We start from the raw sequence: 20,962 nt of genomic DNA, 5'->3' as shown, positions 1-20,962 counted from the left end.
CCCGCAATACTATGCATCTGGGCAGTGACCAGGGGTGGCTTCAGGAAGGCCTCCCTGGGGAGGTGGCCGTAGAGCCCAAGGAAACCTCAATGAGGAAAAAGACCAGCCAAGGAAGACTCAGCGGGAGCTGCCATGCGATGTCCTGGGGGCAGGAGGCAGCTGTCGCAGCCAAGGGAGGTGCAGAGTGTGGAGGTCTGTGGTGGGTGGGTGGCCAGGAGGGCCTCACAGAATTCATGGGGTGGCTGCAAGCAGAAGAGGCTGGCAAGGCTTTGGGGGCTGGACCAGGAACGCAATCTGACTGACATTTGCAAGGATCCCTGGCTGCTGTTGAGAGGTGGAGGGTAGGACCTGCAGGGTGGGAGGCCGGTGTTCCTGGGAGGCTGCCGTGTGGATAAGAGTCAGGGGCCGGATCTCCCGCTGGAGCAGCATGGAAGGCTGGGCTGGACGTGGGCGGCGGGCAGGCCCTGGGACTGCTGCTCTTGGCCTGGCTCTGGCGTTGGCTTAGCGTGCGGCCGCGGGGGAGCCATGTGTGGGCACGTCCCGGTGCTGCCGCCCCCGCTGCCCCAGAGACGCAGCCATAGGCAGGCTGGCTCCCTGGGCCTGGCACACACGTGGTGGAGGTGATCAAGGAAGACGAGGCGGTTCTCAGGGTGGCAGGCACCTACAGGACCCCGAGGCCAGCCCACGGGACAGAGGGCATCCTTGCCAGTTCCTTGTTCATTCATCCCCCCATTTTGTATGGTGAGGCCACTGTGAGCCAGACACAGCCCCACCCCAGGGGCCATGGGGAAACAAGTGTGTGTCCCTGGTCCAGGGCCAACCCTGAGGTGGGTGTCCCCTCCCACAGCAGGGCCACAGGCGCCTTCCAGCTCCAGCCCCAGCCCAGCCTGGCTCTGAGGGAGCCTGAGGCTGCCTCTCCTCCTCCAGGTTCCTGTTTCCCCAGTGGCCCCAAAGACAGAAGATGGTGTGAGGTTCAAGGGCTCAGTGTCAGGCTCGGATTTCCTGGGCGTGTCGGATTTCCTGGGCGCTGTGTAGCTGGTGTCCGCAAGGGAGGCCACTGAACAACGTAAAGACCACTGGGAAAGCATGAGAGTGTGCAGTGGGTGCGTGTGTGTGCGCGTGCGCGCACGTGTGTCTGTGTGGGTGTGGGATGTGACTCACACACAGGCCTGGGCTTCACGATGTCTCCTGGGAGCAGGAAAGCCTGTGTGAGTCTGTGTCTGTCTGTGTGTGCATGTGTGTATGTACCCGTGTGACTACAAGCATGTGTATGAGTACACACAGTTGGTGCAGGTATACCTATGTGTCTGTGCACATGTGTGTGCATATCTGCGTATGAGCGTGTGTGCATGTGGTTATGAGTGTGCCTGTGGGTACACATGTGACTACAGGGTGTGTGACTGTGTGTGCACATGTGTGTGTGTGTGTGTGGACACAGCCCTCTCTGGCCTGCGCTCCTGGAGCCTGTTTTCCTGCTCCACCGCCCTCCTCGGCAAGTGTTGACTCAGGGAGGGACAGGCAGCCTTGGTTCAGGATTTCCTGGTCAGGCAGAAGCGGTGCCTTGAAAAGGGAACAATCTTGTGCTGAAGTGGACGCTGAGGGTCCGCATAGTGCACTGCTCTAGGGTGCCCAAGGCCGAGAGGCCTTGCCTGGGTTTACAGTGGGAGTCCCAGAAAGCCCTTGCTGTTGGGGTGGCCCACAGGATGTGCCCTCAGGCTTTTTCTAAATGCTTCTGGTTCTGGGCTGCCTGGGGTGGGGACTCTGGAGCTGGACACTACTCTGACTGCTGTGGCGGCAGGGACAGCACCCCCACAAGGGGTACCCCAAGAGAAAGGAGGGCCCCCAACGTCCCCAGGCACTAGCTATCCCAGGTTCTCTTCCACAGTGGGCAGCTTTACCCCTGCACCGCCCCATCCCCCAAAGCCTTAACAAATAAAAGTGAAGCTCTTGGAGGCTGAGGGTCTATTCAAGCTCCAAGAGCTCTCTGCCATGTTGGGAGGAGCCTTCTAGAAGCACTGCTTCTCTTGGAGGCCGGGAGGACTGGCCTCACTGGGTGCTCCTGAGAAATGCGGCGTCTTAAGTCGGCACCCACCTGCCACATCCACATCTGGGCTATACCAAGGTCCTCCGGAGGCGCCACTGTCCCTGAGAGACGCTGCGTGAGCCCAGGGCCTGCAGACAGCAGCCACTTACTGTGCAAATGCCGGGCCCCCTGTCCGCATCACGTGGATTCCTCCCGGTGTGGCCCCGGTTCTTGGGTCAGGCAGAGGGCATAGCTGCCCTAGGGCAGGGAGGCTGAGTAGGGTGGGCAGCCAGCACAGCCACCATGTCCTCGTCCCCCTGCCCCACTGGTGCTCTCTTCTCCAGCCTGGAGGTTTGGGCCTAATCCCCAGGACAAAACAGGGATTTGCATCCTAAAAGCTGTTAATGCGGCTGCCGGCTGCCGCTCCTCTGTCAGCACCGGCTCCTTGGAAAGGAGAGACGCTCTCCCCGGGTGTGGGGAGCCGCTGGTCTCAGCTGGTTCTAGGGATGGAGACACAGCCGGGTGGCACAGAGCTCAGCTATCCCTGAGCTGGGTCAGCCCAAGCAGGAACCCCCGGGGGACCCCGAGAACCTCTAGCCCAGACCCCTGGACTCAGGCCTAGGTGCCTGTCCCACAGTAGACACCACCCCAGCCGTGCCTGCTGCCACCAAAACTGTCCCCTGCCAGTGACATGGGCACCCCCGACCCCTTGCGCCCACTGCGACTCTTCTCCTGCACAAGGTCCCTGTCCCCACTGTCGCTTCTGCCCTCTCCCCTCCTTGCTGGGTGTGACACTCAGAAACTGGGCTGTGGCAGGCAAACATGGAGCTGGCTTGGAGTGCCTTCGACCCCCTTTCTTGCCTTGGGACCCCCGGGATACTCGCATAGGGCTGCCCTGAGTAGGGTAAAAAGATGCCAGAGTCCCTGGGGCTGCAGAGAACGCAGTGTCTTCGGATGCACACCTAGGTCCCCCTGGTCAGGGTGGCAGCAAGGGGCAGTGCCTGGGCTTTGGGTGCTGGCTACCACCACACTGAGCGGCCACGAGCAGGGCTGGCTGGGCGGCCATTAATGATTAACTTGGGGCCTGGGCCTTGACCTCGTGGGCCTCTGAGTAAACAGGCCCGCCGGAGCCCGCTGGGCCCCTCATGGCCTCTCCGCCCCCTGACCTGTCCTGCCCTCCTGGTCCTGGCCTCCCTCCCCCTCCTTTGCTGCTGAGGTGGAGCAGTGACAGGCGGTCTAGACGCGCTGGCCTTTCTGACTCCCACCCTGGATCAGCCTACCACTGATTCCTGCCCCTGGTCCCAGCCCCATTCTCTTCGGAGCCTTTGAGGTGGGCTTGCTTTCTGGGACTGGGGCTTGCCCACTGGGGCGTCTCAAGCCCTGACCTCAGCCCCCTTGCGTCCACACTGCTGGGGCTTGTTCAGACGGGCTGCATGGAGCATGCTGTGTAGACAGTCAGGACTGGCTGTCAGAAAGCCTGTGTTCTAGCTCCAGCTCTGGTCTCACTGGCTGTGTGACCACCTAGACCATGCCCTGTCTCTCTGGGCCTCAGTTTCCCCGTCTGCACAATAAAAAATAGAGCAGGAATCCCAGGGCTTTCTAGTTCCAGAATTCTAGACACCAGTCTGGTTTGGAGTGAGACTGAGGATAGGAAAAACACGTGTCCCCACCCTGCCCCAGGGGACCACTCCCCGAAGAGTCACTGGGGTGGGCCTCCAAGTTCCTGGCTGCCCCCACTCATTTCCTGTTTCTGGGGCAGCCCCCATGTTCCCTTGGAGGACCAGCCCTCAAGCTCTCAGACCTGGGGCTTCAGGCAGGGCGGCCCCTGCCTGGGGCTCTGGAAGTGGGTCATATGACCTGGGCCTGGCCAATGGGTGTCTGCCCTGAGATTTTGCTGGAAATACTGAGAAAAAATCATTTTGTCTTCCCTAGCAAAGAAGGAGAATATGAGCCCCATGGTTATCTTGCTGGGCACAAAGGAAAGGAGAGCTGAGAGACAGACACAGGTTTTGACAACAGAGCCCCAACTGTGCCCAAACCGGCACCTTCTGGACTTTTCCATGACAAGAACCAGTGGATTCTTTTTCTGCTTAAACCAGTGAGAGCTGGGTCTCTTCCCTGATTCACACATCCACACACTGGACTCACACCATGCAGGGACAGATGCCACAAAGGCACAGTTGTCATGGTTACACACGCACCGCTAAACATCTGCAGAGAAAATGTGCATGACAAACAGGGCTGGGGAGGAAACCTGTCTGGCCACAGTGAGCAGGAGTGGCAGGGGGTGGGAGAGTGGAGGCCTGGAGTGCCGACCCAAGCTCTCTCCCTGTCATTTCACCTGCCATTTGCCCATCATCCCCATGTCCAGAACCCTCAGCTGGCCATTGCAGATGATGGGCGAATGGCGGCTGAGGTGGGCAGGCTGAAGCTGATTGGCCAGGGATGGACGTGAATCCTACCGTTTGCACATGTGTACCGGTTCACGTGCACACTGAGCTTTGCATGCAAGAAACATGCTGTGACCCCACTCGGGGAGCATTTTCAGTCCCTCCCCACTGCAAAGGCCTGAAGCTAGCTCTACCAGTGAGTGGGGGAGGGATCTCTGGTCAGTCGGGCCCTCCTCCATCCTGGGACTGTGTGGTTCCTGGCAGCTCAAGGGCCACCTGAGTGGGGGCAACCTGAGGAGAAGGGACTGCCTCTTCTGCTCCATTGTGGGATAGGAGAGTCACCAGGGCCTTCTGCAGGAGCAGAATCCGCCCCATTTAGGCCTCCCCAGTTCCCCAAGGAGTGCTGGCCTCATGGAGCTGTACTAGGGGAGAGGCTTTGTTCTGGAGCCCAGGCTGCCTTTATGACACTGGGTAGTCTAGGGTCCTAGATGCAGATGGCTTCAGGCATATTGCACATACCACGTGCACATGCAGACATGCACACGAATGCATATGGGCACAATCAGACACGGCTATCTTGTGTGAACTCTGCGGATGGAAAAGGAGGGCTTTCTGTGGACAGAGGACAAGGGCGACAGAGGAACCCCTTGGCCCTCCTGGGAAGGCTCCACCCCACAGCCTGGCTCCTGCCAGGCCCCTTGGGCTCTAGCCTGGGGAAGGGCTCTCAGCCAGCAGCAGGAACAGCTGGATCAAGTGTCTGGAGATGACCCCGGCTCCCTGCTGTTGGCTAAAAGCCCTTCCCCCAAAGCTCTGTCCTCTCCTCCTGCTCCTCTTCCGCTCCCTGCCTTGCTTTTGGACTTTCAGGCCACATCCTATTCCTGTTTCTTTTTCTTTTCTTTTTTCTTTTTTTTTTTTTTTGTAGAGATAAAGTCTTATGTTGCCCAGGCTGACCTCCAACCCCTGGCTTCAAGGGATCCTCCTGCCTTGGCCTCCCAAAGTGCTGGGATGACTCTCTCTTACTCTCTCTCTTTCTGCTTCCTCCTGTCTCTGGTCCCAGTTTCTGTCTTTCTAGGGGGGGCATCCTAGGAGAGGGGCAAGGTTCAGGCCTCAGGGCTTAGGCCCCTTGGCTGCTGGGCTGGGCCTTCCTCTTTCTGCTGTCTGTCCCCTGCCCTGCTTCCTTACTCCAGCCAGAGCCGACTTGCCCTTTGCCCTGGAGCTGCGGCACCTCGGGGTGGGGAACTGATGGCTTCACCTCCCCCACCCCCTGCAGCCCCTGCTCCTCCCCACAGAAGTCTGGCCAGAGAGTTGGGCCCTGGGGAGGCCACATAGCCAGGACACATGTCCTGGCCCCAGGCAGAACCCTTGCCCTGGCCACAGAGCCACACCAGCCAGGTCAACTGTGTCCTCTGAAATCCCTGGAGAGCAGGGCAAGCCCCATCTCTGGGGCAGCTTCGGACTCCCACTCACCTCCAGGCTGGGAAAACTGACCCCCAGCCCAGGGCAGGAGGCAGGATGTGGAGGGGCCTCTGGCAGAGCTGAGGTCCAGCTGGTCATGTTGGGGGAAGGACGACCCTGTACCCTGTCGTTCCCCTCACAGTGTGAGGCCCCAGGGAATAGCCTGCCTTGGCAGGGAAATGAGAAGCAGGAGCAGTCTCCCAGCTCTGGAGTATGCTGGGTGGGAGCAGACATGGGCGTCTGTGGGGATAGGGAGCAGCCCCCTCCTTGCCTAGGCAGTCACTGTCTGGGGGCCAGCACTTCTCTCTCTCTCTCTCTCTCTTTTCTTTCTTCCTTTCTTCCTTTCTTTCTCTCTCTCTCTCTCTCTCTCTCTCTCTCTCTCTCTCTCTCTCTCTGTCTCACTCTGTCACCCAGGCTGCAGTGCAGTGGCACGATCTCGGTTCACTGCAACCTCCGCCTCCCAGGTTCAAGCGATTTTCCAGCCTCAGCCTCCCAAGTAGCTGGGATTACAGGCATGCGCCACCACATCCGGCTAATTTTTTGCAGTTTTAGTAGAGACGGGAGTTCTCCAAGTTGGCCAGGCTGGTCTCAAATTCCTGGTGATTCTCGAATTCCTGGAGATCCACCCACCTTGGCCTCCCAAAGTGCTGGGATTACAGGCATGAGGCACCACGCCCGGCACTTTCCACGCTCTCAATGTATCCACCACTGAGGTCCAGGCCAGAGTCTGCTGGTGCCCGCCTCCAGGAAGCCCACCTGGGCTGGACCAGAGGAGGGAGGAGCCTGAAGCAGCTGGCCTTCTTCCCCACCATGCACCGGGACCAGGGCTTGCCCTTACCACACTGATTAGGCTGGAAGTCGGTGGGACAGGGTCAGGCTTCCCACTCCTGGAAGACCCCACCTGCCACCCAGCCTGCCTGGAGCTCAGGGCTGCCTTGGAAATGCTGGACTTTCTACCCCAGAGTCCAGGGCAAGGCCCAGCTTCTGATCACCCCTGGGCTGATGTTTGAGCAAGGCCCCTGCGAAAGAGTCCTCAGGTCTTACTGAGCCCAGCATTGTGGCTGTTGCTATAGCAGACGACCTGGGGCAACGTCTCTGGAAGCTGGAGAACCAGCAGGTGGGGCAGCTACAAAGAGGGCTCCAGCGGTGTCAGCTCCCTGCGTGTGCGGTTCATTGTGGCTGTATCCACCTGCTGCCTTTCTCTCTGGGCACCTCCACTGATATCTGGGAGGGGGCCACATTCAGGGGCTGTGAGCACTCGATTGAGGCAGTATGGGCAAGTGCCTGACCTGATGCTTGGCGCACACTGAACCCTCAATCAATGCAGCCGTCAGCCCTGCTCAGGCCGGCAGGGTTGTGAGGACTGGAGGATCCAGGTAATCTCTACAGACCAGGGCAAGGCCTACTGCTGGCCAAGGGGAAGGCTTGGGACTAAATCTCCGCCTTCCTGGCCCCCAGAGTTCACAAGGCACAAATGTGCACTTGCACGCACCACACGCACACACATACACACACACACACACACACAAAACACACACACCTGGCTTGGCTCCCCATTACCCAGCCACCTGCTGGAAAACCAAGAGCTGTCTCTTGAAAAGGATGATTAAGAACTGGCCTTGACTACTCAAACTGAAACTCCAAACCCTCCTCTGGGGTACTCAGCTCCTCTGGAGCCTGTGGGCGAAAAGCTCTTACCATAGTGGAAAGAACATTCTGCCGAAACGGAAGTCTTCCTCAATTTAGCTGAGTCATTTTCTTGTGGTTAAGGAAGTCCGGGTTACCTCCGGCCCTTCCCCTGATGCCCATGGCCTAGCCAGCTTGGGGGACCCCAGTCCACACTCCCGCCCTGGCAGCGGGCATGCCCATCCCAGCAAGCCTGCAGGGCCCTTGATTGTAAGTCACCCCACTCACCCCGGGCTGCTTCTCACCGCTGTTTCCTGTGCTCAAGTGGGAGTCCAGACCCCCGAGAACCAGGATCCAGTGTCACTGATCACCAGGTCACCAGGGGCAGCTCCTACAGGCCTGGGGTCTGCCTGTGCCTCCTGTCGGGGATGGCGGCCCCTTGAGGACAGAGGCCTCCTGTGGATTGACACTGTGCCCTGTGTCCCCAGCTCGGGCAGCTAAGCATGAGGTAGGTGTCAGGAGCCCAGTCTCCCAGCAGTCAGCAGCTCACAGATCCCCCAAGGAGCCGGTAGCTCGGGATGAGTTTCTAGTGGATGGGCAGTGGAGGGGCTGGGTGCCAAGCCCTGCTTAGCTCTCAGACCCAGTGGGGCTCATGGCAACCAGGGATGGAACCTCAGTTTCATTCTGGATCCCAGGAGCCTGGGCCTGCAGGCCAAGGCACCTGGCCCAGGTGTGGCAGAGCCTTGCACAGTCGGGGCTCTGGCTGGATGGAGGCTGGTGCTGGTGGGTGCCCCCCTCTGGCTGCAGGTGGCTGCCTCCTCCTCGGGAGACCTTTTGGAAGGTGCCAGAGGCTGTTGCGGGGGAAGGCAGAGAGATGATGGGGTGGGCCACCTGAGTGCCGTGGGGAGAGCCTTGAAGGTGCCAAGTGGCGCCAGTTGCAGGTGGGGTGGGGAGGCCAGCTTGGTGGGCACTGGGTCCTCCCCATGCGGCCATGCCATGTGCAGGGAACCAGAGACCCCCTGGGCTGCGCCTTCTACCCCGGCCCTCTATCTGAGCCCTGGGCTACTGGGGAGGCAGCAGGAGCCTGGGCAGGCTGCTCATCTGGGCTCGGCCTTCTGTCAGCTGACAGGGGTCACGTGATGTCTGGGCTTGCCTGGGGCCTGAGAAATGGGGATGCGGGCAGTCATGGTCAGGGCTGTTGGGGAAATTCAAGGAATGGAAGAGTCAGAGGGAGTCAGGAGGCCACGTCTCAGAGTGTGTGCAGGGGCACCGAAAGCCCTGCTGGATTTGGGGGATCAAAGGACTGCCACGCGTCACTTGTGGGGACTCGGGTGGTGGGGGTCAGGGCTGCTCTTTGCTGGGAAGCGCAGTGGCTAGCAAGGTCTGGGACTCAGTGAATGAGGCCGCGCTTGTGGCCACCCTTGTCCTAGTGCTTGGAGAGCCGCCAGGCGGACTTTACCTGCGTCTCTGGAAGCAATTTGAAGAGACTACTGGGCACTGGAGGGGTCCGTGTGGGACCCGGAAGCCAAAGGATCAGGTTCACCGAAGCCTGGACTTCCTTGGTGGGCCCCCAGCCCCTCTCAGTGGCCAGCAGGCATCCCCAGCTGGGCCCTGCGGGCTGTGCTGCCCGGCGACTCCAGAGTCCTCCCACGCCCACTTGGACGGGGTCCTCCCAGGGCTCTGGCAGCCAAGGTTTGGGAAATTAGGTGAGGGGGGCCTGGGACGAGGGTGAGGAAAGGAACAATTTATGTCTAAAAGTCATCTTGAAATTTTCAACATTTTTTTTATTTTTCAAAACAAAAGCTCTAAATGTTGGGGCTGGGGGGTGGCGGTGGACCTAGCTTTGTGGGAAGTGAGTCAGATGGCCATAAAATGTGTTTTTCTGAGCTGAGGGGGATTATTTTACATCTTGTGGCATGGAGACGCCAGGATGAAGCCCTCCTCCTGGTCCCTGGTGGGGCTGCCTGCTGCTGGACAAGGCTGGGCCTTAGCGCTGATCTCCCTTCTTGAGATGGAGGCTCCTGCCCTTCCGGGACCCCTCACCAGCCCTCTCCCTCCCTCACCTCACATCCCGTTCTTTTAGGCAAGAGTGAGGCTGCGAAGGTGGTGGCTTCATGGTGGGGCCTAGTACTGGCTGTGCCATGTAGGAGAATCTGGGTAAAGTATGCCTTGGTGACCCCCCAACCCCTCGTCTGATGGATAGGCTGATGGCAGGACCACCTCCCGGAGCAGCCACCAGCATGAAAAGAAAGATTTGAGAACGCACCTGCAGGCCGTCAGGGCTCGGCAAGTGGGTGCCCTGCCACCTTCAGAGAACATCCTTGAGTGCAGGTGAATGAATGAAGGGCAAAAGGAGCAACCAGGCTCTTTGGAGACCCTTCCTAAAGCCAGAGGGGCAGGCGTCCTCCCCTAACCTCTGCTGTTGCTGGCATCCTTTCCCCTGAGCCACCACTGCCCCGCTGTGGCCCCAGGGAAGAGGACACCGAGTCCCCACCTCAGCGACCGGAGACCTCAGGGGGGCTAGGGTCAGGGACTCCAGATGCCCATTGGAATAGGACCTGGTGGCTTCAGAGGCCTCAAGGTACAGGTCCTGCCACCCTGGGTGGGACCCGTAGGCAGGGCTCCGCCTGGAGCCTTCTGTGCCCTCTGCCTCACTGGGGGCTGCTGTCCACTGCCATGCGTGTCCCCTGAAGCCCTGCCTTCCCTGGGCTGGAGTCACAGTCCCCATGAACAGCCTGGGGTCCAAGGGCCCACGCTGCCTGTGAAGAGAGACCCCTGGTAGTCTGAGGCTGGCAGAAATCGGGAAGAAATCTGCGGCCCAAAACACACTGGCTGATTCCAGAAACCCTTCACCCTTCTCTTGAAGTCACAGTAAAGGGGTCTCCCTGAGCCATCCCACTGACCATGGGCTCTGCTTCTTCCTGGGACAAAGGCCAGTCACAGTGGACACCCACTGTTTTTGCCTGTCTCAGCATCCATTTATCTCCCTCCAGCCAACACATGAATTTTACTCGGAGAACCGACGCAGAACTGCAAAAAGTGGCTCACTGCTGTGTCTCCAGCTAAGGAGAACTCTTGGCACTCAGTGAATACTTGGTGAATGAGGAAAAGGCGTGATGCTGTCACTCGCTTTCTCAAAACACTCAAATGCCTTCCTATTGCAGCTAAAATATATAAAATCTAGACTTTTTTGCTCTGCCCTGTAAGTAGAGTGACTGTGTCATTTGTTGAACAAGTAGGGGCATTTTTTTGCAGGTCAAAGGGAATGCCACCAATTAGGCTGGAGCAACAAGAGCAAGCCAGAATTATTCCAGGCAAAGTGGGATGCATGCCTTCCCCAACTCCAAGGCCCCCAGGACGCTGGTCTCTCTCCCAGACTTCAGCCTCATTTTCTGCCCCTCCCCGTCATGGGCCTCACTGACCCTCCATCAGAACTTCGCACTGTCTGTTTCTCTATCTGGAGAAGGCCTTTGAGTGGCTCGGTCTTTTCTGGCACCTCGGTTTCCACTGCTCACCACCTACCCAAAGAACTCTTTTCTGACACCCATCCTCACCCAGGCAGAGCCTATTGGCACTCTACCAATAGGCTGTGTTTCCTGTTCCTCATTGCACTGGACTCTATGCAGGCAGGCAGAGAGTGAGCGCGGAATTTCAGGGCACAGCTCCCAAGCTTCTGTCATCCTCCGAGTAGGTGTTTGTGTGCCCAGCACGTGTCTTCAAAGGGAAAGTGAAGGGAAGCCAGTGTCAGTGTAGGAGTAGGGTGGGAGGGGAGGAAAGACAAAGGAAAGGCAAGAAGAAATGAAACCTGAGTTGGAGAAGCCAAGTCACAGCTCTATTCACAGCCTCAAAACCAGTGAGTCCACTCCAGAAATCAGATGCACTTTGACCTCTCTTTTTTTTTCTTTTGCACTCTTGTCACCCAGGCTGGAGTGCAATGGAGCCATCTCAGCTCACTGCAACCTCCGCCTCCAGAGTTCAAGCAATTGTCCTGCCTCAGCCTCCCAAGTAGCTGGGATTACAGGTGCCTGCCATCGCACCTGGCTAATTTTTGTATTTTTAGTAGAGATGGGGTTTCGCTATGTTGGTCAGGCTGGTCTCGAACTCCAGGCCTCAGGCGATCCACCCTCCTCGGCCTCCCAAAGTGCTGGGATTACAGGCGTGAGCCGCCACACCCGGCCTGGGGCACCTCTTTTAAGACGTGTTTGGAAGCAGTGTTTGAATGCAGATTGCAAAGCCTCCCTCTTCCCTACCCCATGGCTGGAATTCCTGTAGACATATGCAGGGATTGTGCAGCCAGACAGGCCACCACATGCGTTCCTCGTTTTCCCGATTTACTCTGTCCTTGGTGCTATTGGGGCTCTGTAACATTGCCCCAGCTGTGTTTGTCACTTGGCTCTGGCTCTCCATGCACACCTGTGGGTGTCTGTTTGTAGAATGCAGAACACCACCCCTTTGGCTGCCACGAGGGACTGGCACCCCTCCAGGATCCCCAGATAGATTTGCTTCTCTGCCTTCTATTTTTTTTTTTCTTTTGTGACAGGGTCTTGCTCTGTTGCCCAGGCTCACTGCAACCTCTGCCTCCTGGGCTCAAACGATCCTCCAACCTCAGCCTCCCAAGTAGCTGGACCGACAGGCATGCACCATCATGCCCAGCTAAGTTTTGTATTTTTAGTAGAGACAGGGTTTCACCATGTTGCGCAGGCTGGTCTCGAATTCCTCACCTCAAGTGATCTGCCCACCTCAGCCGCCCAAAGTGCTGGGATTACAGAGGTGAGCCACCGCACCTGGCCTTCTCTGCTTTCTTTAAAGCAAAAGGACGGGAGTAGCAGGGATCACTCAGGGTCCTAGCTGAAACCAAACCCACCCGTGATGATTCCAATGAAGGGATGTTAACCAAGGGGCCAGTTTACAGAGGTGTGAGCAGGGGTAAGGGAATGAGGATGGGATACTGAGGTCCCAGAAGCTGGCCATGGCAGCTGTCATCACCAACTATCAGACTGAAGGGGCGAGGGAGGAATCGGTGCTACTGGATCCCTGTAGAGGGCAGAGAACAGGCCACCTAACAGGGGTTGTAGTCTTTGGGGTGCAGATGGGGTATGGACACAGAAGAGAGCGGAGAAGAAACACTGCAACCTCTCTCTCTTTCCTCCATCTGACTTCCTGCTGGTGCCGCCCATTGGCCAAACCCAACAGGAAGTCAGACAGCCTGGGAGGCCCTGAATGCAGCCCACACAGAGCAGACTCCAGGGCCCAGACCAGGATGTAGAGGGGATGGGGGTAGAAAACCAGCACAGGTGGGTAAGGCAACCGGGAACAAGTCTATGCGCAGTCTTTGTGCAAATCCTGCTTCTCTGTGGCTCCATCCACCTGTGGCCACAGAGCTTCCTCACTGGGCTACCAGAGGTCCTTTTGCTGGCCACGACCCATGCTCCACGCACCAGCAGAGTGAACTTATAAGCAAACCTGGCCTGGTGCGGTGGCTAAGGCCAGTCATCCCAGCACTGTGGCAGACTGAGGTGAGTGGATCGTTTGAACACAGGAGTTTGAGACCAGCCTGGGAAGCATAGTAAGACTCCATCTCTACAAAAAATTAAAAAGTTAGCTGGGCATGGTGGGATGCGCCTGTAGTCTCAGCTACTTGGGAGGCTGAGGCAAGAGGATTGCCTGGGCATCAAAGGTCAAGGCTGCAATGAGCTATGATCACGCCACTGAATTCTAGCCTGGGCAACAGAGTAAGCTCCTGTCTCAAAAACAACAACAGCAACAACAAACAAACAAACAAAAAGCAAACCTGTTCTCCATGTTCTCTGTGGCTCCTGTTGCTCTTGGGATATTGACTAAAGTCTGAACCCTTGCATGTGAGAACCTGTGTAGTCTGACCCAGCTGACCCTCTGACTTCACCTCTTGTCCTCCACCTCCCTCTAGCCCCCACTCTCTGCTCTGTGCACTGTGGCCACACTGGATATTTTCTTTTCTTTTATTTTCTTCTTTTTTTTTTTTTTTTTGAGACGGAATCTCACTCTGCAGCCAGGCTGGAGTGCAGTGGCACAATCTCGGCTCACTGCAACCTCTGCCTCCTGGGTTCAAGTGATTCTCCTGCCTCAGCCTCCCGAGTAGTGGGACTACAGGCGCCCACCACCACGCCTGGCTAGTTTTTTGTAGTTTTAGAGGAGATAGGGTTTCACCATGTTGGCCAGGATGGTCTCGATCTCTTGACCTCATGATCACCTGCCTTAGCCTCCCAAAGTGCTGGGATTACAGGCATGAGCCACCACGCCCAGCTCTGGATATTTTTCAGTACCTAAGAATGTCATGCTCCTTCTCAGTTCTGAGTTTTGTATATGCTGTTCCCTCTGCTGAGATTCTTTTGCTCCAACCCTAACTACTTATAAATACCACTTCAGATCTTCAGATCTCAGCTTAAGAAAACACACCCCTAAGAGTGACTTCCCTGAGTCTACAAAGCAGGCGAGGACTCTGGGCAGACACTCTCACCACCCCCGAATGTCCTTACTTCACAATATGTGTCACAACTGCAATTAGCTAATCAATTGTGTCACTCTCTGTTTACTGTCTGTCTCCCCAGATAAACTAGGAGCTCCACATGATCCCACCGTGTCTGTCTGTTTCACTGTTGTGCTCACAGCACAGTGCCTGGCACATAGGAGGCACTCCACCAATACCTGATGAATGAATCAAAGGAGGGCTTCCAGTTTCCAGTACTGGCACACTTGATTATTTGGGCTTATCCTCTTGCTGCAAACAACAGCTGGATAAAAAAATAAAATAAAATGTGTTAAAAGGAAGGAAGGGAACCACCAGGCCAAAATTGAGGAGAAAAGGAATTCAGACAGGTGAGCAAGAGAAGAAGCCACTTTTTCCCTAGGGCACATTCTGCACCCCAAAAATGAAAATCTTGTTTTGATAGCCTCATGCAATGAAAGAGACAGAAATCAAACTTTGGGGCTCATACAAGGTGGGGCATATAATAGAACACCCATTCCATGTTGATGCAGAACTTCAAAGGGCTACACCCTTGAGATAAAGGTGAACCAGAAGTAAACCAGCCCTCACATGAACTTCCAATCTAAGTTCTCATCTTCTGGTTGGGCTAGGGACCACTAAACCTTAATAGTTGATTAAGGTGGTCCTGAAATGTCAGTATTCCTCAGCATTTGGCAGGAGAAAATGAAAATGATCTCCAGTGGAAGGCACCTTTGTCCTAAATCTTTCTTATAAACGATTTATCAAAACAATGACCAGCACATAGTCAAAGATAATCAGACACACACATACAAGACACTGTGAGTAAAAACTGGAAGAATTGATACACAGACTTCAAATTATTGACTATAAAGTAACTGTGCCTATGATGTTTAAAGAAATAAGACGTGCTTAAAAATAACTGCAGAAATGGGAATCTCTGAAAAGTGAAATATCAGATCTGCAAAAGAATCAAGTAGGATCTCTAGAAATGAAAACTACAATAACCAAGACCAAGAGCTTCAATGGACAGGGTTAATAGATTAAACACAGCTGAGAAGAGAATTAGTAAACTAGAAAGGATGTCAGAAGAAATTATCACAATTGTAGTACATAAAGACAAAAAGAAAATACAAAAGAGAAGATATGAGATAAAGAATAAGACCTAATATATTTCATATTGTCCTTGAAGGTGAGGAGAGAGGAAGTGGAGTGGAGCCATTGTTTTAAGGATGAGTATGGGTAAACATTTTCTGGAACTAATACATGACTGTGTGAGAAGACGCACTGAGTCATTGTGCCTTGGTGACAATCAATCCATCTCCATGTTTCAGACAACCTAGAATTCAAAATATACTAATGGGAGATTCTGGACCTAGTCTACTCTTGGCCAAAGGCCACAGTGTTGTACAATACCAAGTAAAATATAGCAAATGACACATGAAAACAAGATCAGGAGTGAGAAATCAACTCTTGCCTGTCTCCTGCCTCTGTGGTTCACCTCTGCCTTCTTAGGAACTATTTGGGCAGCTCTGAGATGACCACAGCTGCATCCTCCTGTCCCTTCTTCCTTCCCATAGGCCTTGCTGACCAGCACTAGGAGATAGCAAGACAACATTCCACAGGCAACTGGGGGTCCGAAGGCATGAGTTGGTGGGTGAGGAATGCGTCTCTCCCACCCTGATTTAGTGCTGATGCTGATATCTTCCTCCTAGACACTGTTCCTCTTCTGTCCACTGACCTCTGTCTGCCCATTCTGTGCCTGGGCCCTTAGGGGTGCTTGGTGGAGTCTCATTCACTAGCTGACTGATATGAATTGGTCCAAAGGAGCACCAATGTCCCTCGCTTCCCAGCACACCAGCATCACGTAGGACCTGGCTGTCAAGGACCTAGGAGCTGGGCCCCAGGGGCAGGCAGGATATTCCCCAACCCTGGGTCCTGCCACCCTCTACCTCCCAGCCTTGTGCTTTCTTGGACGGGCGAGTGATCTGGCTGGTAGGTGGGTAGCTTGTTTGTGACGCTCACCGCCCCACTTGGTGGCCAGGGTGCCTGGTCTCCTGGCCTTCCTCACGGTAGGCTCGTCCCTGGTAATTCAGGTTTCTCGCAGTTGCTCTGTTCTGGGAGGGACCAGCCAATTCATCATCTTGCCTCCTGGGAATCCCGGCCACGCCTCTCAGACATGCTCAACAGAGAGGCTGCCAAACCTGGCGCCAGGTCACACAGCAGGTGTGTGTTGAGGCCCAGGGCCGCAGCACATGATACCAACACCCCAGTGGGCGGGAAGGCAGGCCCAGCCCTTGTGTAACCAGCGTCAGGGCCTGGGTGCTGTGAGCAGTTCCACGGTGGAGCTCAGGGAGGCCCTGGTCCCACCCTTGCCCTCAGGCATGTGCCAGATTCCCCCACCCCCAGCAGCAGGTCCCTCCAGGCCCATGTGCTGGGAATGACACCGGTCCCAGGGCAAAAGCAGAGAGGGGTGGCCAACTGGTGGTTGATCTCCCAGCCCCTGCTGAGCGAAGCCTGGTGTGTCATGTGGTCCCCCAGATCTGGCTCTGCAATGTCTCGGACATGCCGTTCGATTTTGAAATTCTCAAACATGTTCCAAACAGCATGCAGTTGATTTAATTTTTTAAATTGAAAACTAAAGGAAATTGAGTTGAGGAATGTTGAGTGGAGGCGGTGGCGGGAGGTGTGATGGAATTGAGCCCATATCATGGGAGCACTGGGGAAACAGGAGCATTTCACGCCCCTGTGTGGATTTCGGGCTACAGAGGGTTAAACTACCCCACTGGATGGGGAGTCTAGGAGCTCAGGTGCCGCTCTTGCCTGTGTTCCAGCCCTGGTTTTATCACTGCTCCCAGTAAGAAGGGTCCCTGAGGGGCCTAGGCTCTGTGGCTCTGGGCACCTGGCTGGGGCACCTCCTGGGATGCTCGGCTCCTGGATGAGCGGCTGGGACCCTGAGGAGTCTGGTGCCTCCCAGGGAGGCAGAGGAGCCTGGAGCGGGCTGCTGTCCCTCCAGCGTGGCTCACACACACCCCAGGCAGCGCTGCCCCACATAGCAACATCACTGCCTCTCTCAAGATGCTCATCTCACCTCTGACACATTTCAGGCTTGGAGCCATCGTCCCCACCTCCCCTCGGCTCAGGGGCCTGGCCTGTGACTCATGCCTCCACCTCTCCCAGAGAAGATTGCTCCTTGAACAAAGGAGCCCAGGCCTTGGTGAACTTGGGAATTGCACATGGGGGGACCCTGCGCCCCTGGGTCTGACCCCTCCAGCCCTGCATTGGCCTTGAGCTCGCATGCAGGTAGCACGTGGCTGCACCTGCACCAGCACCCCCACGTCGCCCCTCTCCCCCGTTGCTCTGGGAGTCACCCACACCCCAGCCTCTCCTCTGTCCTTTCTGCTGCCCTGCACGGAGCCCAGCAGATCTGCAGGTGAAGAAGCCAATGATTTAAGGCCTCCCAGTCCCTCTTCATAATTGTGGCCCTCCTTTGGCTTGGCAAGTGGAATCCAACAGCTTCCTGTGCTTGAACAGGGAGGCGGAGGGGCCCAAGAGCTGCCTGCCTTCCTTGCCTGAGGAGTTTGCTCATTAACTTGAATTACCCTTGTGGTAGCATTCCTGGCAGGGCAGGGTTTCTAGCACCTTTTCCTGTTGGGGGCCCCGGCACTAGGGAAGCTTGGCTGAGGCCTCCTCCTACCTGCCTTTGTGCCCCTCCTCCAGGACACCCCAGGACCCCAGAATCTTCCCTGGCTATTGGAAGCCCTGCCTGGGCGGCTGTCTGGCAGGGCTCATGCTGACCTCCTGGGCCCGAGCTGGGTTGGGCAAATGGAAACCAGTTGTGATGCCAAGCACTGAGATGACCCAGTTGGGAAGTGAGGGGGCAAGGGAGCAGGATGTGTCCCCCACCCCTGACACACACAGCACATGTCTCTGGCTCCCTTCTCACCAGCAAGGGGAAGGCAGGACCCCCACCCCCGCCCCTCTACTTGCTGAGGTCACAGCCTTACAAACAGAAGTTAATCGGGAGGCCCTTGGGGCCGAGGCCTCTCTCAGGACCTGGGGAGGCCGCCACCCCAGTGAGAATGCTTGTTCTCTCTTGGCCTCCCCATGGTCATCACCTGGGATTCTGCACTTGTGTGAAGAACATTAAAACAAATCTTGTAGAGATGGGGGTCTTGCTATGTTGCCCAGTCTTGTGTCAAACTCCTGGCTTCAAGCCATTCTCCCACTTCGGCCTCCCAAAGCACTGGAATTGCAGGCATGAGCCACTGCACCTGGCCCACAAAGAGCATTTTACTTCGACAAGCACACAGGGCACCTGTGCCTGCTCCTCTGAGTGTTGTACAGGGTTTGACCACTGTGCTCAGCCTTCAAAGTCACTGGCAAGGGGGCTCTGCCCCCAGAATGAGCTCATTAAGTGTTTTCTAAGCAAATGAAAGGCATTTGAAGGGGGAGAATCTAAACAACATTAAAATGACTTCAGTTCTTTGGTTGTTTGGAACAAGGATTTTGCTCTAAATTCTTAAGAAGGTTGTCTCCTTCCACAGCATTTTTCAGGGACCAAGGTGTGTCCTAGCTTCCCACTCTGCCTTCTGCCCCAGCACGTGGAGATCATTAGCTGGAGCCAAGTGTCTCACAAGCTTTCCCTGTTTACCTTTCACAACTCCATGACATGCTACTTGGTTTGCATACATTTTGCATAAAAGGAAACTGAAGCTCAGAGAAACTGACAGACTCAGTGCGGGGCCACCCAGTCAGCAGGAGGCAAGGCCAGGATTTGGTTTGATGCCAGGATGGCACGGCCCTCTTCCCATGGGCCATCCTCATCATGGGATGGGAGAAACAGGAAACGCCTCCTTGTCACCCATGAACAGATTGCTTTGCTCCAGAAACCAACATAGCACACACCTAGAGTGTGCACCATGTCAGGGTGCCCCGGCTTCACTTACGTGTCCAGTACGAGACTGAAGGCCCACTGTGAGCCAGGGTTCTGTAGCCTTCAGCTCCATGCCCAATGGTCCTGGCTGCAGGCATAGCACTTGCGATGCTGAGTGAGGCATATATTTCAGCATGACAGACCTCAGTGCCTTCAAATTGTTCTGGAATAAATCCTTTGTCCTGTGGCCTCCTGGGCTAAGGCCAATTAAACAGCTGCCAGGTAGGGCTTAGTCCTTATAAGTTAGTGGGAATGTGGCCACATGAATTTTAAATATCAGATTAAAATCAAATTAGTGGGAAAATTTGGAACAAATTGCCTTCAAGTACAGTGAATGAGTCTATTTTTAAAACACTGCCGCACCAGGCAAAAGAGTGAAGCAAACACACATTTCCTAACAGCGAGCAGACACCGTGCTGGGAGTGATCTGTCATGCTTAGTCACGGTAATTGCTCTAGCAAAACTCAGGAATCAAATAAAACGTGTTTGCAAATTGTAAATTGCTCCAGGAGGCTACTTCAGACGGGTCCTAACCTGATGCTGAAGGTCACGGCGGCTCCCTTTGGAGCAGACACCCAGCGCTGACGTCCCCTTGACCCATCCCCACCCCCTTTCTCTGAGCAGGGGTTGAGCCGGCTGAGACCATTGCCCAACATGTGCACGGGAAAGGCCGCCGTAAATCAGCCACATTTCCGCATCTGCAGGAGGGCATGGCATTTTTGGGGGGTGCTGGGGAGGGTGCTGTGCTTGGCTGGAGGAGGTGAGGGACTCTACGAGGCCTCCATGGCTGAGGCAGGGAAGAGATGGCGGCGGTGGATCAGGGAAGAGAGGCTGTATTTCTGGGGAAGCGTTGGGCTGCCATTTGGCTGAAGAAAAGATCTTCAGATCCAAGAGGGCTTGGGACAGGCGGTGAAGGCTCCCTCAAGCTCCGTCCGGGTCCCTGGGTGACATGCCCTGGCTCTAGGCCACCACATTTGGTCCCCAGGGTCCCCGCCCTCAGGCTGTAGTCCCTAAATAACAACCTTGCCAGTCGTTCTAGAGTAGAGATAAGAGACACGAAGCCCTGAAATAGCTTTTAAAGCAGAAATGTGGTCGTTCTTGTTCCCCCGTGCTCCCCTGCGGCTCCTGCAGCTTGGGGGCAGGCAGGGCTGCTTCTCCCCTACCCTGTCCCCTCTTCTGGAAATCTCACCTCCTCCCCACACAGTCTCCTGCAGAGCATGACTGTCTCTCTGGGGCCTGGCCAGACCTCTGATTCTGGTGATAAACCTATCACATGAAGGCAGGGAAGATTATCTAGGACCGGATGGGTTACCTTTCTTAGGATTCTTGCATGTTAAAAGTAACTTCAGGGGCCGGGTGCCGTGGCTCATGCCTGTAATCCCAGTGCTTTGGAAGGCTGAGGAGAGAGGATCGCTTGAGTCTAGGAGTTCCAGACCAGCCTGGGCAACAAAGTGAAACCCCTTTTCTACAAAAATATTTGAAAATTAGCACCTGGTGTAGTGGTGTGTGCCTATAGTCCCAGCTACTTGACCTCCTTGAGTCCAGGAGGTGGAGGTTGTACTCCAGCCTGGGCGATAGAGAGAGATCCTGACTCAAAAAAAAAACAGAACAGGCCAGCCATGGTGGCTCACACCTGTAATCCCAACACTCTGGGAGGCCCAGGGGGGTAGATCACCTGAAGTTAGGAGTTTGAGATCAGCCTGATCAACATGGTGAAACCTTTGTCTCTACTAAAAATACAAAAAGTAGCTAGGTATGGTGGCATGTGCCTGTAATCCCAGCTACTCGGGAGGCTGAGGCAGGAGAATCGCTTGAACCCAGGAGGTGGAGGTTGCAGTGAGCTGAGAATGCGCCATTGCACTCCAGCCTGGGCGACAACAGTGAAATCCCATCTCAAAAAAAAAAAAAAAAAGAACAAAACAAACAAAAAACAAAGCCAGGTGCGACAGCTCACGCCTGTAATCCCAGCACTTTGGGGGCCAGCCTGGCCAACATGGTAAAACCCCATCATCAATAAAAAAAAAAAAAAAAAAAAAAAAAAAAAAAAA

This window comes from Rhinopithecus bieti, unplaced genomic scaffold, assembly GCF_001698545.2.
Source record: "Rhinopithecus bieti isolate Rb0 unplaced genomic scaffold, ASM169854v2 scaffold_39998, whole genome shotgun sequence".
NCBI classification, from domain to species: Eukaryota; Metazoa; Chordata; class Mammalia; order Primates; family Cercopithecidae; genus Rhinopithecus; species Rhinopithecus bieti.
The sequence above is the reverse complement of the archived record's forward strand: the minus strand, read 5'-3'. Positions refer to the sequence as shown.